The sequence below is a fragment of the Meles meles genome, chromosome 16, assembly GCF_922984935.1.
Source record: "Meles meles chromosome 16, mMelMel3.1 paternal haplotype, whole genome shotgun sequence".
NCBI lineage: Eukaryota > Metazoa > Chordata > Mammalia > Carnivora > Mustelidae > Meles > Meles meles.
In genome coordinates this window covers 46,560,681-46,582,774 of record NC_060081.1, presented here as the reverse complement: position 1 = coordinate 46,582,774, position 22,094 = coordinate 46,560,681, and positions in this window count along the sequence as shown.

The following is a 22,094-nucleotide window of genomic DNA, read 5'->3' as shown; positions in this document are numbered from 1 at the left end:
TGCATTAACATGAGAGAAAGTGGTGCCTTGAGTCTACAGCGCACATTCAGATGAGTTTTGATCAAATGTAGGTAGTTGAGAATGAGCTTGTCTATGCATGTCTTGGTCAATTTCTATAACCCTGAGAGTATGTTACCTGAGTTGTAGCTCTCAGATAGGAAAGGGGTATATATCCAAAGGGCATTAGAGGATAAACTGAAGTTTGATCTCAGTGTCTTTTTTAAAAAATTTTTATTTATTTTTTAAATTTCTTTTCAGTGTTCTAGAATTCATTGTTTATGCACCACACCCAGCGCTTCATGTGATATGTGCCCTCCACAATACCCACCACCAGGCTCACCCACCTCCCACCCTCCTCCCCTCCAAAACCTTCAGTTAGTTCCTCAGAGTCCCCAGTCTCTCATGGTTTGTCTCCCCCTCCAATTTCCCCCAACTCCATTCTCCTCTCCATCTTCCCATGTCCTCCATGTTATTCCTTATGCCACACAAATAAGCAAAACCATATGATAATTGACTCTCTCTTCTTGACTTATTTCACTCAGCATACTCTCTTCCAGTCCCATCCATGTTGATACAAAAGTTGGGTATTCATCCTTTCTGATGGAGGCATAGTACTCCATAGTATATATGGACCACATCTTTTTAATCCATTCATCCATTGAAGGGCATCTTGGTTCTTTCCACAGTTTGGAGACTGTGGCTATTGCTGCTATGAACATTGGGGTACAGATGGCCCTTCTTTTCACTACATCTGTGTCTTTGGGGTAAATTCCCAGTAGTGCAATTGCAGGATCATAGGGAAGCTCTATTTTTAATTTCTTAAGGAATCTCCACGCTGTTTTCCAAAGTGGCTACACCAACTTGCTTTCCCGCCAACAGTGTAAGAGAGTTCTCCTTTCTCCACATCCTCCCCAACACATGTTGTTTACTATCTTGTTAATTTTGGCCATTTTAACTGGTGTAATGTGGTATCTCAATGTGGTTTTGATTTGAATCTCCCTGATGGCTAGTGATGTTGAACATTTTTTCCTGTGTCTGTTAGCCGTTTTAATGTCTTCATTGGAGAAGTGTCTGTTCATGTCTTCTGCCCATTTTTTGATGTGATTATCTGCTTTGTGTGTATTGAGTTTGAGGATTTCTTTATAGATATTGGATATCAGCCCTTTGTCTGTACTGTCATTAGTGAATATCTTCTCCCATTCCATAATCCCAGTGTCTTTATAAAGTTTCTAAAATCTGGCTCTGGGCTCCAGCATATGATCTGAAATTGTTAGTTTTCTGAAAGAGAAGTTTGTTTTCCTCATCAGAATAGCTAATAATATTAGGTAATATTTATTGCTTACTGTGTTTTGGGCAGTGTGTTAAAACTGGTGTATATGTATTGGTTTCTTAAAGCCTGACAATAACTATTTGAGGCGGTTGTTTTACAGATAAGGAAACTGAAGCTTAAGTTTAAATAACTTACCTAAAGTCATAAAAGTAGTGGATGGTTTAGATAAGAACTTGGAAAAGATCTACCTGACTCCCTATAATAAAAAAAAAAAAAATCTGGGGCGCCTGGGTGGCTCAGTGGATTAAGCCGCTGCCTTCGGCTCAGGTCATGATCTCAGGGTCCTGGGATCGAGCCCCGCGTCGGGCTCTCTGCTCCACGGGGAGCCTGCTTCCTCCTCTTTCTCTCTCTGCCTGCCTCTCTGCCTACTTGTGATCTCTCTCTCTGTCAAATAAATAAATAAAATCTTAAAAAAAAAAAATCCATGAAAACAGGCATCCTCCTGTATCCTTTAATGGGCTTTGTGCAGTTTGCCACTGATAAATGTTTATTCAGTGAGGCAAAGGGGACTTCTCTACAATGGGCAAAGTAAAGTGGAATATTGGTGCTTGGCACTGAGAATGAACACTGCATTAAAGAAGACTAATCTAAAATCCTCTTATGTCTTATTCTGATAGCTGAAGCCAAAATACTTTCTGACACAAAATAGTACATGCCTTCACATCTTTCACAATGCATATTTTTTAGTTGTGTGATTCCTAATAAATGTGCAGGTATATTTTTGTTGTTGAGATCATTTGAAAAGTTTTGCCTAAACTACATATTCTCTAAGGCATTCATGTAAAAACCAGGGCCACCCAAAGCAGTATGAGATATCTGGCTACATTTTGATAACTCTATTTTCCACTGTAACTAATTCCAATTTACTTGCCAGCAACTTTAGACATTAGCTGAACACTTTCTAGAGGGGTAAAGAAGATTTGGGGGTGGTGATGTATTTTAAAGGATATTTAATAGATTAGATTTTGTAATTTGGAAATAAGAAGCATTGCTCTGGGGATATGCCTATGCTGCAGAAGAACAGACTCAGTATGAATTCTGTAAATGACTCTCCTTCCTAAGTCCATTCAATTCAAAGGTTTCTTGGTAAAATCTATGGAAGGAAATTCATGCAGGAAAGAGGGTGGAGATGGAAAAAAAAGTTCATACTTAAGTCACAGTCTATGGATAAGAAGGAATTTGAATATTAATGTACAACATTGAGAATTAAATCCTCTGTCCAGCAACCTTAAGAGCTGGCAGCTGGCTAGGGCCTGATAAGGAATGCTGGGTGGGGGGTAAGTCCTGGGAGGAACCAGTTCCCAGGGAAGGCTCTCATCTCTGGCTGGCATTAGAAAGAATTACAAAGCATGATTCAGAATCTAATTTTGTCAGCTGGTGATTGGCTCCCACAAGGCTCTGGCCTCACAATGTGTTCTATTAAGTAATGGGAATTGGGTTGTACTCTTTTTCTCTGCTTCACGCCTCCCACCCCATTTTCCTTCACAGTGCTTCCCATGTCTGCATTGTAAACTTAGGTATACTTGTTTACATGCACATTCCAAAAGACGTTTTAAAGAGTTTTCACAATGCACAGATGTTAAAATGCATAGAAGGTTGCCAACACCATACATTTTTAAAATTTATATTTATTTTTAAAGATTTTATTCATTTGAGAGAGAGAGAACACAAGCAGAGGGAGAGGAAGAGGGAGAGGGAGAAGCGACTGCCACTGAACTGGGAGCCTGTTGTATGGCTAGATCCCAGGACCTGGAGATCATGACCTGAGCCACAGGCAAACACCTAACCATCTAAGCCACCCAGGTACCCCAAGTTTTAAAATTTACTGTAAATGTTTTGACTTGAGCTTCATCGAGAATAACAATATTGCTTTTTCAGGAAGGACAAAATGCAAATAGGAAAAGGGACAGTTTAAATTTAACCTATTTCCTAGTCATTTTTTGGTGACTTTGTATGAGAGAGGCTTTTCATCAAGGGTAAAGAGTAAACTTCTGTGAAGAAATACAAAATAAACATACCATGTGAGAAATCATTTGGTTTATGATAATTTCACAGAAACGGAACTGAATGAAAGTTGAATCTCCAACTCAACTTTTAATATTCAAATGCCAGATACCTATCCAAACATCTCTTTATTCTTTACAATATGATCTGTATCATCAATGGTGAAACTCCTAGTAAGGGTAGTAATTTATACATCTACAAAAAGGTGGTATTATGTGTTCAGAGGAAATGCAGTGTGGGTTTTATTTTCCTCTTGCGTAACCCGACAGGACTTGGTTTCTTAAAAGAGTTATGTAACAGAACCATTTTCCCCTCCATTTTAAGATACAAGAACTTTGTTATTTTTCTGGTTTCCAGAACATATGAAAATATAATTACTGAATGAGGGTGATGTGTTCACTGGACAGAAAATTTTAAGCTTAATAAACATTTCTAAGAACATTTTTTCTTAAAATTAAATTACAGGATCCATTTTTTCTCATTGAAACAATTTCCATAACAAAATTTAAAGACCCCTCTCATAAAGAATTGAATAATCTTAGTTCTATGCTGTTCTTTCTTATCTTCAAGTTATGCCTGTTTTAGATAAAAAAAAACAGCCTCTTGTTAAAGAAAAGGTTCTACATAGGATACCCGAAGAGCTGGACTTTATTTTTGTTCTGGCACAAACCACCCATAGCAATTTGAATAAGTCACTTTCTGGACCAATTTTCTCATTTGTAAGAATAAGGGAATTGGCTAGCTCAGAAGGCAAACACTCTTGGCTGGCAGGGAGCTTCCAGATGTGTTTCCTATGGCAAGAAGAGTTTTCTAAAATCTGTATTTGAATTCCTTTAGACAGACTTGAATTATCAGTTTACCACAGTCCTCACCATTCCTTACTACCCTGTTTATATGTATGCATGTATGAACCTGTGTATTAGCTTGCTTTTGTCATGTAACAAACGATTCCAGAACATAATGGCTTAAAAACACAAGTATTTACTCATTCAACATTTTAGGATAATTTGATGTGTTTAGTCCTTCTTATTCATCTGTGCTCAACTGCCATTTAGCAAAGCAGCTCTGTTTCTGGGGTTGGTGGGGAGTCATATGGAGTAGTACATATTTCTGAGTCAAGTTTTCATCAAGCAGGCTAACAGGAGCTTTTTTCCATTGCGGACTCTGGGTTTTAAAGGCACAAGAGCAGAAGCTGCAGAGCCTCTTGTGTTCTTGTCTTGGAATTCATATTAATTTTTCTTGTATTTTATTATCCAAAGCAAGTAACAGACACCAGCTCAGTTTCAACCAGCAAGGAGACAGGCTCCATCTCTTGACAAGAGAGGCTACAAAGAATTTTGGCCATGTTTGCAATCAATTACAACCTGCCTTCAAGCATTGAACCTTGCAAACTGTAAGCTATGTGGCCCTGAATTTATTCCCAGACTAAAAACAAAGCAAATAACAACCAAAACAAACTTCTTACTTCGATGCCAGCAGTATACTGATAGTGCTTAGCAAGTTGTTCAAAGTAAAAATCGCTTTAGAGCAGTACTGGCAAATACATATCTCATTGAACCACAAGTCCCTAGATGGTTGGGGATTTCTGCCCTTGGTGACCAGACATTTGTGCCACAAACTACTGGCAACTCCTAAACTTGGGTTATGCCCTTGTCGTAATATGGAGCCGCAGTTTAGTGATGGTCAACCTTGGGGGTGGGAATTCTGACTGAGACATGAAAGCCTCCAACTGTGTCCCAGGATATCCCTGAAGACAAAACACAATCTGAATCACTTTAGAGGTTTGGAACTCAGTTTCCAGATGCCCTTCTTTGACTTTTTCCCAGAATGTTCTTAGTTTGAAATGATGATTTGGGAAAAACGTTCTTCAGATTGGAGAGTTATCTTTCAAGCACAGTGTGGTATGAAGGAAGGACTGTCCAATTCTAAAATACAAATACAGTAAACCCCATTTTATAAAAGCAAATCTTAACATGCTGAGAGCTGAGTCATAACCTCTGCGTATGTGTATGAAGTTTTAAAGATAGATAATACAACGTGGTCATTAACTGAACATGTACTAAGCTTAAAATATTCTCCTACATACTGTAATAACTGAAAGTATGTGTAAGAAAATGTCCCTTCTCCAAAGTGACACAGAAGTTAATCTGTGATAGGACCTGCTTGAACTTTCGAGTCCTTGTGAAAGAATTTCTCTTGATACGACTCAGGAAACCTATAAAAGTTTTTCTCCTGTCATAGATATTTTAACTGAATCTAATAAACAAAGAAATGCCTTATTTAATCACTTAATTTTGACTGTAAGATGGAAGACCTATAGATAGATATTTGCTTACTGTTTTCTTTTGTGAAGTGACAAGGCACATGGGTAAAGATACCTCAGCCATACTATTCAATCAAAAATGCGGAATTCCACTTTGAAGTGGCCTTTACCCATTCCTCTTACGGGAAGGAGCTTTGAATCTACACCTCCCTCAGTTGTTTGGTTAACAGGAAGGGAGAAAGACAGTTAAGTCTCTTCAAATGATGGGGCACATGAGGAGATTGGGAAAACAGTTAACGCACTGTGAGGGGTAGCTTCAGGAAAAAATAAGCAACTTATTAGAAAAAAAGGAGACAGAGGACACTGAAAATCGTACACAGAAAAATGAATCTAAGTGGCCCAGAAGTGTTTGAAAAGATGGCTCACACTTATTAGTAGTCAGTACAATGGAAATTAAAGTAAGATTTCTATCTTATACTGCCAACAATTAGAAAAACATTATCACTGAATATAGGTAGTCATATCACTAGAGGTGAGGCCTAGGAAACTGTGTTTTAACAAACGTTCCAGGTCATTATGATGAACATGAACTTTTGAGAACCACTGATCTTATACAGATCTAGAAATTGCTGTAGGCTTTTTGGAAAACAGATTTGCAAAACCTAGTGAAATTGAAATTGCATATACCCAGCACTCCTAGTTCTAGGAATGAAGCACTGGGAAATAAAGATATCTGGGCAAGGACATTTATTGTAGCTTTATTATAAGGTAAAACCTTGAAAAAAATGAAGACAAGCAGAATATTGAAAAATATATCCAGTATTAGGAAAAAAAAGACTTAAAATATGAATTAATTGTACATCAGGAGGGCTTTCAACACATTTTTCCATGGAGGAAAACAAGTTGTGTAAAAATCTGTCGATATGATCCAATTTTGGTATAATAAAAATTGTAACTTTGTGACAAGTAAGTAGAAGAGGGAGAAGGGAAAAGGTAAAGAACATTAAAAAATATTATTAAGAATGCCTGACATAAACAAAAACATATAGAATAACAATGGTAAAACATTTATGGTGAATTGGTGACTTGCCCAAAGTCATGCAGTTATTAAGTAAAAAAGTTTAAAAGGAAAGACAAATACTGATTCCCAGACTCATCTCTGTTTCCAGGATTACAGATTATGTCTCATTCAAATGTTAAGTCCTGGGTAAAGCTGTTTAATTCTGATCCAATTTTGTACTCATCCACAGAGGATCATACATAATAGCCACTCATTAAACATTTGTTGCAAAAATGGAGAAAAGAATATGCAAGAAAGTGTATTTCCAAATGTCAGGCCAGCAATACTGTGTTCATCTTACTTGTTAGAAAATCTTCCAAAAGTTCTATTTTGTTGCCTACTATCATGTTCAGGCGACTTGCTTGATATTAAAAGTTCAAAAGCTAACTCCAACTTCCCAGCCCATGCATATTGCCTCTCCTTTTTCATATGCTCCCTATAGTCCACCATTTCTGGTCTGACCAAAGCCTCTTTCTCTTCAGTGCTTCTACTTGAGACTTTTCCCCCCTTTGCTCTCCTTATCCATTTGTCAAAGCCTAGTTTCTTTTCTATCTCTCTCATAAAATTTTCTCTGAATGATTTTTGGTTATTTTTTCATATATTTATATCGTCTTTTACCTACATTATTAAGCACCTATGGTCAGAGACTATACTATTAGCTGCTTTGCCCTCCCAAAGGGCCTTTCTCAATCCTTTGCATATATAGTAGGAATTTAATAAATGTCTGTCCATGATTCAAGTTTTTGTCTACATAAACAGGAGTATTTGCCCCTTGTCAATGTCAGCCTTCACATTGCTTGTTTTGATAGTGTCTGCAGCCCAGATGTCCTGAATGGAATTAATTATAGTCCCTCCATGATTCCCTATTTCTGTGCTTTTGGCCCCAGTTACTGATACCACCATTATTAATTCAACTATCCAAACCAAAAACATATATTTGATCCCTTATTTTTACCTCTTGCATTTAAGTGGTTACTAAGTTTAATTGATCTTTCCACTGCCACATGCTGTTCTTTAACGTTGTTTCTTTTCTTCCATCCATCCCACTGCCAGTGCCCTGGTTCATGTCCCTGTGCTCCCAGGGGCTATTGCAGCTGCTTCCTAACTGACACCTTTTTAGGTCCTCACTCTCCAGTCCCTTCTTCACAGGGTCACTAGAGTTGGCAAATATCATTTTATTTTTCAGAAAATCATTAAAAATAAGAAGTGTCATTTTATGTCATTTAAAATCCTCTCCCATGGGTTCTACTCATAACTTTTTTACCTCACCCTGTCCCATCCCATACACACACAGTGTCATGAGCTTGCATATCTTGGCTTCTCTCCCAATTTTAAATGCCTTGCTTTCTTGTCTACTGATCTAAACTCTAGCCCATGTCACGTAGGAAATATTATCATAGATATTGTTAGTATTGTTAAAGGGTGAATCTAAATGATTATTTTCTTTATGAAGTTTGTCTTGATGAATATCAATGGGTCTTTACACTCTTTTTGTCAATAAGTTGTCTTATAAAACTCTATTTTTTTATGTTATAATTGTATGTCCTTCTTTTCACACTTGATTGTGAGGTCTTTGAAAAGAGAGACTGGGACAGATTCATCTACATAGTCTCACAGCATCTAGTCCAAACATGGTACATAGTGATTGTTCCATAACTGTTTGAGGAATGTATGAAGGAATGAATGTTTTCTTTCATCTAATTGTACTGAGGAATTGTTTATACTAAATGCTTCACACTGTCCCATTTATTACCTTCTGCTAGCTATAGCAGAAAGCATGTGTTTGTTTTCAATACATGATTTAATTTTTTGCTTTATATTTTAATTAGGGCAATATACATATACAGATGAAAACAGTTTTTAAATAGTTAATAAAGAAAAATACTAGTTCCCCACTCCTTAGCATGACATTTTTAACTCTTTTAACTATTTCTTGTGCTTTTTAGTTATATATTTTTAACTGTGTGTATACTAAAATTTATTAGTTTGTTATTTGTAGACATTATCTATTGGTTTCTAGTTACACTTGGTAGATGAATAGTTAGCTCTGTCCAGTAGAAAAGACCAAAAATCTGGGGCCAAGCAACAGAATTTTGTTTACACAGAACAGAACCAGTTGATTCTCACAAAGTTTGAGCTTGTAACTTGCCCCATATTAGCCTCTGACTTTCTACCACTCAGAAGATTTCTTAGCTTAAGTGATAGTGATCATTGGCATAAGTCTTGGGACTCTGTAGAGCCCACTGTATTCCACTAAGCTTTAAGTTGATGCTTGTGTTTAAATATTGGTTTAAAATTAATTTCTTATATTTACATTTACTAAACACAATAATCTTTCATTAAAGCCTTGGTAAACACTCTATATAGTCATTATCCATTTACCTTCATGCATTCACTCACATGACTATTGGAAAATGCTAGTGCCATTTCCAGTTTGGAAATCCATGGGAATATAGATAACGGAGAAATAACATCTGTAGAGAACAGTTCTTCTTAGAAACTTTTTAAGAAAACATTGCAACAATATCATTATTGGGCAAAATAAAATGTAAATTTCAGAGCAATTAATTACAACTACAAGAGACAATTTATGAATGTTAGCATTTGTTTCTCTTTCATCATCCAGATACAACTTCATACCTCAAGGGGAAATGGTGTCAAACATAAGCTGTGTTTGTCCTAGACATGTTCATTTAGTCAGAAGAGGTCAACCAAAGGCTATGAGATGTCCAAAAGGTTTTCTCCTTATTATAAATTGGCTGAGAATGTACAACAAAGATAGAGATAAGATAAAGAAAACAAAAGTAAGGTGTGGTTCAATCCTAGATGGTCTGTGCTTATGAAGAATGAAAGAAGTTTTCATTGTTAAAACTACAGACCAGGTGATGCTTCATATCACTGTGTGGTCAGATTATTAACAATGGTGTTGTCATGAGCAACATCATTATTATGTCTGAGCCATGTGTGTGCAGGCCTCATAGTGATTCACAGTGATATCATCAGTGTGGGCCAGGGGGGTACTGGCAAAGACAAAGACTGAATCCAGTAGAGGTAGGGCCAAAGAAAGCTAGCTTTTGAGTCAACATTAATCTCTACAGGATCTAAACTGGGGAAAGCCCAGAGTATTTCCATGACCAAACCCACGCAAAAAGAATTTCAGTGAAAGTAAAATCTTTATTAAATAAGTGAGTTCTCATGCAGATTTTAAATGGAGAAAAACAAATACAATGAAATAAAATAGTGTCCCATCTCCTAACATATTTCCAGCAGTCAATCTTTGGGTGAAGTGATTACTGGATTTCTTCACTAGGTATGCTTAGGAGTGTGACGTTTTTTATCTGGCATGTCTTTGTCTATTACTTTCTTTGTGGGCTGTGTTGAACTGAGTAGAGGCAGACATTACTCAGAATGAGGATTGAGACTGTCTGTTTTCTAGTAACAGAGCTTTATTTTAAATGTCTACTCTGCCCCATATTTTTTTTTATAATGATGCAATTAAAAAAAAAATCTTAGGGTGTTTATCAGCATTAGATCTAGAGAGATTCAGATTTCTCAAGACTTGAAAGTGCCTCCAAAAGGATAGGTTTAAAATAATGCACTTGATTTTCTGATGTCTCAAACTGCCATGTAAAGTTTGTTCCTTTCAGAATTGGGACATTTAAATGACTTCAAATCCTTACTTTTTTAATTCAAAAAATCAAATTTCAGGGCACCTGGATGGCTCAGTTTGTTACATGTCTGCCTTCAGCGCAGGTCATGATCTCAGGGCCCTGGGAACAAGTCCAGCATCGTACTCCCTGCAGTAGGGAGTCTGCTTCTCCCTATTCCTCTACTTCTCCCCACTGGTCATGCTGTCTCTCTCTTTCAAATAAATAAAAATATATCTTTAAAAAAAATCACATTTTATGGAAAAGTGTATCTGTGTGTGTAAGTTGATTGTATACAAAAAAAAAAAGCTCATGACTTGCTATTTTATCATTAAACTAACATTTTTAAATTTTCTTTTTATAATACATATTTATGTTATTTACTTAAAATGACAGTCCTGCATTTAGCCAGAATAAAATAATGCAGTTAATTTTGAATATTACTCCCCATGTGTTTAAATGGAAAATAATGAAATTCCCTACTGGAAAATAAGAGTTCATCTTACTTGCTTCTGGAGTCTTGCATGAATCATAGAAAAAAAATACCAATTTGACTCATATATAAGGATTGCCTCTGTATTAAGATATAGCGTTAACTCTATATCTCTCTAGTCTTACTACCATATCAAGTATTATAGTTAATTTTTTCTAATTTTTTTTCATAAATGAGGTTTTGAAAATTTATTCTGATGTCCAGCATAATGTCCAGCATAATATAATATTGTGCTGCAATGTAAAATTGAGAGACAAGCATTGGGGCTCCAACTTGGCCATGAATTGGCTGTGTGGTTTTAGGTTTAATCAAGTAATCTCCTTAGGTGTCAGTATCTGCACCTAGAGAAATCTACAGGGGATTGAATATAACGGTGCTTGAGGCTCCCCTTGGCTTATGCATTAGATAAAAGCCTTTGGTCACAATTGGTATGCATTTTACCTTAGTCATCAGAAGTTTGTCCTGGACCTACCTCATGTAAGAAAAGATGCTATATTATATTCTCTTTACCCAGAGTCAAATTGTTTTCACATTCACTTGTAGATGGGAATGAAGAGCACTCCCCATAGGGGCATATGTTTTCTATTTGGAAAACAGATCCGCAGAGGCCATTCTAATCAGGTTTGTGCACCTTCCTTTCAATTTGACTGCTCAGTAAACAAAACAATACCTCTGAACTATTCCAAACACCAGCATGAGCTGCCATCCTTGATAAGTTTTTGTGTGAATCTCTCTTCCTTTTTTTCTTTTATTGGAAGTGACATAGTATTTCTGCATCAAATTAAATCTGGCCCACATGGAACTCTCTTACACAGAAAATGAGAGAACATGGGTTGTTGGCAAATGTAAAGTGAATATAGAACCTCTGATGGAGTTTGGGTGCTATGAAGCTTATTTGTTGCCACAGGCCAGCAATGGCTCCATTGTTCATAAGTAGTGAGTCTGTGATAAAGCTGTGCGATTCCTCCAAAAATTGTGGTATTACAATTTATACTAATCACTGTGCTGACAGTTATATTAATGTCAATATATCCAGCTGTGCTTTTTTAAAAAAAGATTTTACTTATTTGAGAGAGAGCACGCATGTGGGTACAAGCAGGAGAGGAAGAAGTAGACTCCTCACTGAACAGGGAACCTGACTTGGGGTTCAATCCCAGGACTCTGAGATCGTGACCTGGGCTGAAGGCAGATGCTTATCAACTGAGCCACTAGAACACCCCTAATTGTGCAAAATGTTACTTCTTTGCATTCCTTTTTGGTACTATAGAAAGAATAGTTTATTAGTCTGGGTGGAGCAAGAAATATGACAGTCAGTCTTGATTCTGAAATGCAATCTTGGGTCTAGGAAAATGGGGTTTAAAAGTATCCTGAGCTCAACAGAGTATATTCAGCAGTTTAAGTGAAACTCTACAAACCTGGTTAGTATTTTAGATTGTCAAATTTCCTGGTGTATAGTTGCTCATATGTTCTTATAATTGTTTGTATTTCTTTGGTGTTGGTTGTGATCTCTCCTCTTTCATCCATGATTTTATTAATTTGGGTCCTTTCTCTTCTCTTTTTGTAAGTCTGGCCAGGGTTTTATCAGTCTTATTAATTATTTCAAAGAATCAGCTCTTAGTTTCATTGATTTATTCTACTGTTCTTTTGGTTTCTATTTCATTATTTTCTGCTCTGATCTTTATTTATGATTTCTCTTCTCCTGCTGGGTTTAGGCTTTCTTTGTTGTTCTTTCTCCAGCTCCTTTAGGTGTAGGGTTAGGTTGTGTATTTGAGACCTTTCTTGTTTCTTGAGAAAGTCTCATATTGCTATATAATTTCTTCTCAGGACCACCTTTGCTGTGTCCCAAATATTTTGAACAGTTGTGTTTTCATTTTCTTTTGTTTCCAGGAGCTTTAAAAATTCTTAATTTCCTGATTGACGCATTCATTCTTTAGTAGGATGCTCTTTAGTCTCCATGTACTTGAGTTCTTTCCAACTTTCTTTTTGTGATTGAGTTCTAGTTTCAGAGCATTGTGGTCTGAAAATATGCAAGGAATGATCCCAATCTTTTGATACCGGTTGAGACCTGATTTGTGACCCAGGATGTGATCTATTCTGGAGAATGTTCCATGTGCACTAGAGAAGAATGTGTATTCTGTTGCTTTGGGATGGAATATTCTGAATATATCTGTGATGTCCATCTGGTCCAGTGTGTCATTTAAAGCCTTTATTTGCTTGTTGATCTTTTGCTTAGATGATCTGTCCGTTTCAGTGAGGGGGGTGCTAAAGTTCCCTATTATTATTGTATTAGCGTCGATGTGTTTCTTTGATTTTGTTAGTAATTGGTTTATATAATTGGCTGCTCCCATGTTAGGGGCATAGACATTTTAGATTGTTAGATCTTCTTGTTGGAGAGATCCTTTAAGTATGATATAGTGTCCTTCCTCATCTCTTATCATAGTCCTTGGCTTAAAATCTAATTTATCAGATATAAAGATTGCCACCCTAGCTTTCTGGTGATGTCCATTAGCATGTTATATTGTTTTCCACCCCCTCACTTTAAATCTGGAGGTGTCTTTGGGTCTAAAATGAGTTTCTTATAGTCAGCATATCGATGGGTCTTGTTTTTTTTGTTTGTTTGTTTGTTTTTCATTCTGATACCCTGTGTCTTTTGATTGGGGCATTTAGCCCATTTACATTCAGGGTAACTATTGAAAGATATGAATTTTACTGCCATTGTATTGCCTGTAAGGTGACAGTTACTGTATATTGTCTCTATTCCTTTCTGGTCTATTATTTTTAAGCTCTCTCTTTGCTTAGAGGACCCCTTTCAATATTTCCTATAGGGCTGGTTTGGTGTTTGCAAATTCTTTTAATTTTTGTTTGTCCTGGAAGCTTGTTATCTCTCCTTCTGTTTTCAATGACAGCCTAGCTGGATATAGTATTCTTGGTTGCATATTTTTCTCGTTTAGTGCTCTGACTATATCACACCAGTCCTTTCTGGCCTACCAGGTCTCTGTGGATAAGTCTGCTGCCAATCTAATATTTCTACCATTGTATGGTATAGACCTCTTGTCCTGAGCCGCTTTCAGGATTTTCTTTTTGTCACTAAGACTTGGAAGTCCCTCCTCAAAATCAATAAAAAGATGTCTGGATGTATTTTTATTGATTCTGAGGGGGATTTTCTGTGCCTCCTGGATTTTGATGCTTGTTTCCTTCACCAAATTAGGGAAATTCTCTACAATTATTTGCTCTAATATACCTGCCACCCCACCTTCTCTTTTTTTTTCTTCTGGGATCCCAGTTATTCTAATATTGTTTCGTCTTACGGTATCACTTATGTCTAGAATTCTCCCCTCGTGTTCCAGTAGTTGTTTATCTCTCTTTTTTTCAGTTTCCTTATTCTCCATCATTTGGTTTTCTATATTATTAATTCTCTCTTCTGTCCCATTTATCCTAGCAGTGAGGGCCCCTATTATTTTATTGCACCTCATTAATAGCTTTTTTGATATCAACTTGGCTAGATTTTTTTTTTAAAGATTTTGTTTATTTATTTGAGAGAGAGAGAGATCACAAGTAGGCAGAGAGGCAGGCAGAGAGAGAGGGAAGCAGGCTCCCTGCTGAGCAGAAAGCCCCATGTGGGACTCAATCCCAGGACCCTGAGATCATGACCTGAGCCAAAGGCAGAGGCTTAACCCGCTGAGCCACCCAGGCACCCCTCAACTTGGTTAGGTTTTAGTTCCTTTATTTCTCCCAAAAGGGATTTTGTCTCTCTAGAAAGGGATTCTCTAATATCTTTCATGTTTATTCGAGTCCAGCTAGCAACTCAATAATCATCATTCTGAGCTCTAGTTCTGACATATTACTAATGTCCATATTGATTAGGTCCCTAGCCATTGGTACAGCTTCTTTTTCTTTTTTTGGGGGGGGAGGGGAGTGAGTTCTTCCTCCTTGTCTTTTATCCAGATAAGAATAGATGAATGAGAGAATTAAATACTAAAAGGGTACCAACGACCCCAACAACCCAAAGTATATGCTAACCAAATCAGAAGAGACCCAAAACTAGGGAGAGAAGAAAGGGGGGGGGGGAGAAGAAAAAATATAGATATTAAACTAGTGATTAGAACAGAATCCCACACTTGATTCTGGGTGTATTTTGATCTGTTAGAAGGAACCACCTCCCAAATTTTAAAGAATGAAAAACTTATATATATATAAAAATAAGGGTAAACACAATGAAGGGATGGAATATGACTGTAAAGATGAAAATTAAAGAAGATTCTAAAAAAGGAATTGATAAGAAGTTGGTTCAAAAAAGAAAAATAAAGGAAAGAATGTGATCAGGCTGGAGACCAGAAGAAAGCCCTATGCTAGATTTAGGGTATATTTTGATCTATTAGAAGAAATTGTATTCCAAAATTTAAAAAAAAAAAAAACCTATTATGTATACCAAAAATAAGGTTAAATACAATGAGGGGATAAAATATGACTATAACAATGAAAAATAGAAAAGATTTTTTAAAAGGTATTAAAAGATAAAACAGTTTAGAAACGTTAAAATAGAAAAGAGCAAAATTTTAAAAATAGAGTAAGAAAAAATAAAATTGAAAAATTTAACTTTGAAAGACTAGAGGATTGTGGGGGAAAAAAGCCATGAATTCTATGTGTTGCTTTCCTCTTGCTCTGGAGTTCCACCGTTCTCATTATTTGGCGAACTTGCTCTTGTCTGGATTTTCTTGTTGATCTTCTAGGGGAGGGGCCTGTTCCAGTGATTCTCAAATGTCTTTGCCTGAGGTGGAATTGCACCGCCCTTGCCAGGAGCCAGACTAAGCAATCTGCTCTGGTTTGCTCTCAGGAGCTTTTGTTCCCTGAACACTTTTTGTAGAGCTTTGGAGGATGGGAATGACAATGGTAGCCTCCCAATCTCTAGCCCAGAGAAGCCGAGAGCTCAGGGCCCCATTTTTCAGTGCACCCTCAGAGAAAAGCAGTCAGTCCCTCCCATCTTCCTGGTCTGTGGCTGCACTCCAAGCTCACCCAGAGTTACTGAGCATTTCTATCTCTGGTGCAGGGCCCCCTTTGGAGTCTCCAAACCCAGAAGATTCCTGTAGCACTCTTGTGCCCATCCTCCCAGAGGAAGGAGAGGTTCCCTCTAGATCTGCCACTTGTGGGGTCCCTGCTCAAAGAACAGTGGCCTGACAGTGTCTCGGATCATGGTTTAAGATAACCAACCCTGAGCTGAGAGCTTAATCCTCAGCTCCATCTCTGCAGGTCACTTCCCCCCTCTGATACCTGGGAGATCTGCCAACCTCAGACACCCCTGGTCATTTTGTGTCCCCCTGCCGCCCTGCTTACCCTTTGGAATGATGTCCCTCCACAGAGCAGACTTCTAAAAGTTCTGATTTTATGCTCCACTGCTCCACTGCTTGCTGGGAGCTGGCCCCTCCCCCCCACGGCCTTTATTCCCATCACTTTGGATTCACTTCTCTGCAAGTCCTACCTTCCAGAAAGTGGTCGATTTTCAATTTTCTATTCCTAGAATTACTGCTCTTCTTCTCTTTTATCTCCTGTTGAGTTTGTAGCTCTTCAGAATGGTTTTGTAAGTATCCAGCTGAACTTCTGGGACCTGATGATATCTCGGTCTCCTACTCCTCCACCATCTTGCTCCTCCTCCTCTTTTTCTAATTTCTTGATATGGACAGTTGGATTATTGTCTTTCAGCCATTCTTTTTTAATATATGCATTTAGAACTATAAATTTTCCTTAAAGCATGACTGTAGTTACATCTTATCAGTTTTGATATGTACTAAATTCATTATGCAGTCAGTCCTTGAACAACATGGGTTTGAACTGCACGGGTCTGCTTATATGTGGATTTTTTCCCATACAGTACAGTACTATGAATGTATTTTCTCTTCCTTATGATTTTCCTTTAACCTTTTCTCTAGCTTGCTTTATTGTAAAAATAAAGTATATAATTCAAATAACATACAAAATATGTTAATCGACTGTTTATTTTCATTGATAAGGCTTCTGGTCAACAATGGGCCTTTAGAAGTTGTTTTTGGGGAGTCAAAGTTATATGTGGATTTTTGACAGCACAGGATTTGACACCCTAAACCCCACGTTGTTTGAGGGTCAACTCTTAATTCAGTTAAAAGCTCTTTCTAATTTTCATTGTTTCTTCTTTGATTCGTGGATTACTTAGAGATGTATTCCTTAACGTCAAAAAGAGACTTTCTAGTTAACTTTTTGATATGATCTCTGGCTTAATTCCACTGTACTTAGAGTGTGTCCTCCATATTATTTCAATTCTCCGAAATTTGGTGAGATTTTCTATGTAGTCCAGTGTATGTCATTTTGGAAATAGTCTGTAAACATTTAAGAAAGATGTAAATTATGCAGTTTGGGGGTACAGTGTTCTAATAGATGATAACAAGTTGCTAATCATGTTAAGTCTGTTCTCTACTTTCTGATTTTTGTGTCTGCATATTAACCAAGTTTTTTATTATGAACTTTTTAGTTTGTAACAAATGCTTTTGCTACATCTGTTGAAATGTTATATTTCTTTCTCATTTATTAATGTGGTAAATTATATATATATATATATATGTATTGATTTAAAAAAACATTTTATTTATTTGAGTGAGAGAGAGAGAAAGAGCATGAGTGAGGTGGGCTGTGGGAAAGGCAAAAGGAGAGGGAGAAGCAGACTCCCTGCTGAGCAAGGAGCCTGATGTGGGGCTCAATCCCAGGACTCTGAGATCATGACTTAGCTGAAGGCAGATGCTTAAATGACTGAGCAGCCCAGGTGCCCCATATTGATTTTTTAAATGTTAAACTAACTCTATATTTTAGTCCTGCTGAATTACCTTTTTTACATATGTCTTTGAATTTGTTTACTAGTATTTTATGCCTTTGACTGTGTTGCTTAATGTCTTTTGCCACTTTGGAAAACCCCTAGCTATTATTTTTCAAACATTGTTCTGTCACATTCTCTTTCTCCTTTCCTTTTGGGATTCCAAATACTTGTATATTAGAACATTAATATTGCCCATGTTATTTTTACATTCTTTTCTGTACTTTTCATTCACTTTTAAAATTGTAGTATGTGTATTTCTTCCTGATCTATATCGCATTCCACTAATTCTCTCTTCACCTTTATACAGTTATTAAAATTATTCATCATGTTCTTAATACCCATTACTGTATTTAGTTCCATGGTTTTCATTTTATTTTAAAAAGAAATTTCTGTTCTATTCCAAAATTTTTCTTCTTAAAAAAAATTCCTGATCATATCACTGGTAGTTAATTTCATGTCTGCAGTCTTCATAGTCACAAGAGCCTATGTGTTTGTTTCTCTTATCTGTATTTCCTCTGAGTTTTTGAGCATCCTGGACAACTTATTTTCAGTATGCCTCACTTTTTAAATATAAAATACTGTATTTGATAACTCTTAGCAGTATTTTGGAGCCCTGGCTCATTTTTATCTTTCTCCAAAGAAGAATTTCTCTTTGTTTCTTGTACCATCTAACTTAGAGTCACTAACAATCCCAAATCACTTTAATCCAGTTGAGGTTTGACATGATTCAAACCAGTCTCTATGTGGTTTGTGCTACTTCCAGTTCAACTTTTTTTCCTAGGTGTGGTCTTTGAGGTACCAACCAAAGGACCAGGGTATTTACCAACAATCTTCTTGGCATACAGTGTTCCACGGTTTTTGTCCTTCTAGCAATATAAATCTAGTAAAATCTCTGATCAGCCTTTCAGCTTCTTATTGTCTGCATTCAAATGAGAAAAATCTGGGGCACCTGAGTGGCTCAGGCATTAAGTGTCTGCCTTCAGCTCAGATCAGGATCCCAGGATCCTAGATTGAGACCCACATCAGGCTCCTTGCTCAGTGGGGAGCCTGCTTCTCCCTCTCCTACTCCCTCTGCTTGTGTTCCCTTTCTCCCTTTGTCTCTGTCAAATAAATAAATGCAATCTTTAAAAAAAATGAGAAAAATCCTTGAGGAAACCAAATCCCTGGATCATGTTTCTGGACTTTTGTTCTTCTCTTCCTCCTTTTTCTCCCTTTTTTTGGCTGGGGGGTGGGGGGGATTGTATACCTTCCAATAGTTCTCCAGTACCTATAAAAGATAATTGACACTGTTTTTTATAACTCTTGTTGTTTCTAAGGAAATGAGGATGGATCAAAATTAGTTAATCCAGTTTTGCCTAGAGCTAAGTCCAAAACTAAAATCTCAGTTCAGTGTACTCTATTCTCTTTACTCACAGTTTTCTCTATTTTAGGAACTATATTCAATTCCTCAAGCCTAAAATATAGGAGTCATTCTTGATTTGTTACTTTCTCATACATCTCACATCTAACTCATGAGTATATCCTAGCAATTCTTCTTCCAGAGTGTGTTTTTTGAAATTCTCTGACTTCATTGCTACTTTTGCCACCTTTTTCTCTTTATTTTTTTTATTTATTTTTATTTATTTATTTTTATTTTTTTATTATGACTTTATTGCTATTTTTTCTTAAGAAATAAGAGTTATCTTCCAATACATGACTTTGTTCTCTTTAATGTAAATAACCCTAGAGCAGCCTGAATTTAGAATCAAATCCACTCTTTAGCATAGCTGTCAAGGCCATCCATGCTCTTCCTCATCTCACACTCATTTCCTCCTTTAGCTATGTGTCAGCTACAGTAGCCTTTTATATTTTTAAAACACAATTCCTTTACATATAATTTTTCTTTATAACTTCTCTAACACACAAAGTTGTTCCTATCCCTTTCCCCACCCACAGGACATTATAGGGTCTTTGCACATGCTTTTTCCCTGTCATTCTGTGGGCTAAGTCTTCTTATCTTTCAGGTATTCACTGAAATATTACATTAGTGGGGTTGTCCATATTTTGTGATATAAATATCATGCCACAAAAATGTAGAAGAAAAGTAAATACAAGCGAGGAAATACATAGTTAAGAAATGATGCTTGGGAATATAAATGGAAACATAAACTGAACACAGCATACGGCTAATGCCAGTCTTTGGGAGGTGGTAGGTATTGAGCAATCCATGGAAAACATACTTGCAGAGATAGACTATATCTGTGTTATGAGGAAGCTTGGGAGGCAGACAAAGAGCTTAAATTTGACAGATAGTAAAAGCAAAAGAGGAGAAGGAGAAGGGTGATACGATGAAACCATGGGTTAAAGATTACACTGAGGGTAGTGTGTAGGGTGGCCTAGAGGTTAGGAGGAATAAGGAAGGGTCAACTTTGTGGCTGCCCTTGTAATCCAGGTGTGAGGTGATGAGGGCCTGGATGAGGGTGATAGCAATTAGGATGGAGAGAGTATGAATTTCAAAGGCCAGTTTGGCTGGACTTGATGACTGATAGGATATAAGGAATTAAGAGGAATAAGGAGTCAAAGCTGCTTCCGAGATTTTATGCCTAGAAGACGGGAGACTAGGAAATAAGGAGAGATAGTAAATTCATTATATTTACATGTTGATTTGGAAGTAACAACAAATTATATGAGAAAAGAATTGCCCCTGAATAAGTGGAAAAGGATAAAGCTAGACGAGTGGTGATAGACCCCAGTGTCCTGCTAAGAGATGTTTCTCTTAGTGCCTCACTTTCCCTCAAAGAGTCAGCAGCAGACAGACTGAAACCAGTGTCTGGCCTTAGAGAGTGCTAAGGTTGAGCGATCTCACGGTGCTCATCTACTTCTTGACTTCCTTTTTCTGTAAGAAGATAACAAAAACTTTGCTGACCCTGACAGAGATAAGGAGAGGTCATATTTTGCGATCCTTTTGCTATGGTTTTCTAACATACTGGGCTTGTAGAGCCCTAAGTGCGTTTTTGCCCCAAGTACGTTTCTTATTTTTTAAACCCATATGTATTTTGGAGTCAATTTAATCCATATGTTTCTGATTAATTTATGCTTAGCTCATCAAAATGTTGTTTTAAGAAGAAAAGCTTATAAAAAAAACAGAGTCATGCTTCACCAGCCACTGACGAAATGAACTCCAGAAGACTGTAGCTTAGTCAGAAAATCAAACAGGCTAAGGGTCCAATGGATTCCAAAATTTGGAAACTCATTGTTATGACCCCAGTGAAACTTGAGTATGTTCAACACTTGGGGGAAAAAAATCATAGTGTTTTGGTTTTGGTTTTTTTTTTTTAACATGTGTTTGTTTTTGATTTCTGGATGTATTGATTTGTTCTTTGGATTAACTATAATTCTTTACTTAGTTGTTCAGCCAGCTTTTTTGTTGTTATTCATATAGCCAACTCAGGAGGACGCTGGAAGATGGTAGAAAATAATGAGGCTATTTTCATGGTGTGTATATACAATTGTGTTTTTGCCACTTAAAAGTCATCTCTGCGGTATAGGCCATAAGAAGTTTATTAGAAAACCTATATATTTCATCTACTTGGGTGTAGAATTACCTGTGTGTTTCTGATACTATATTTAAGAATTAGAAACAAAATAGTTTTAAACTATCTCATTTTTTGATATTATCCATACCTTGGGAAAAATCCTAAAAAATAATAAATATTGATTATATTCCAGAGTTAGAATTTAGATAATTTTTTCTAATACCAGAACATTTGCTTGGAAATCATAAATAAATTTCAACAAAATACAATCTTAATTTAAAAAGTTCTAATTCTCTGCCTTTCCCTCTCTGTTCTTTTTACAGATATAGTTTCATACTCTTGCTCTCTCAATGTTTGTTTTTGTCTTATCTTTCTTCTCATTTTACTCTTTACAGATTCGGGGTGATCTCAGCTAATTCAAGGTTTGATGGTCATCCATGAACTAAAGACATTCAAATTTATATTGAGACTTCAGTCCATTTCTTCATGTTCTAGACTGATGTATCTGAATACTTCCATTTAAATGTCCAATGGAATAAAGGGATGATCACCCCCTAATACAACTCAACTTCATTTTTCAATTTCCTTTTTCTTTTCTTCTTCTTTGTCCTATAATCTCTAACCTGGTTTATGGTATCACCATCTACCTTGTGAGCCAAACTGAATACATTCTCTTCTATTCACTGCCAACATCAAATCAGGCACAAACCTTCCAGCTCTACCTCTTGAATGACTTTCACATTTTTCTTTTCTCCATCTGCATTGCAATAGCAAGGAGGCAAGAGTCTCCTTTGTATAATTTTTTCTAGTGTTGCTCCTTTTCCAATAAAATCTTCTCACCACTGCCCCTATCACCATTCCAAAATAAAAAAATATTGTTATTTTCTCAGGTGCTTTCCTTAAACCCTTTAGCATTACTTATTTTCTGTAGGACAAATGAAACC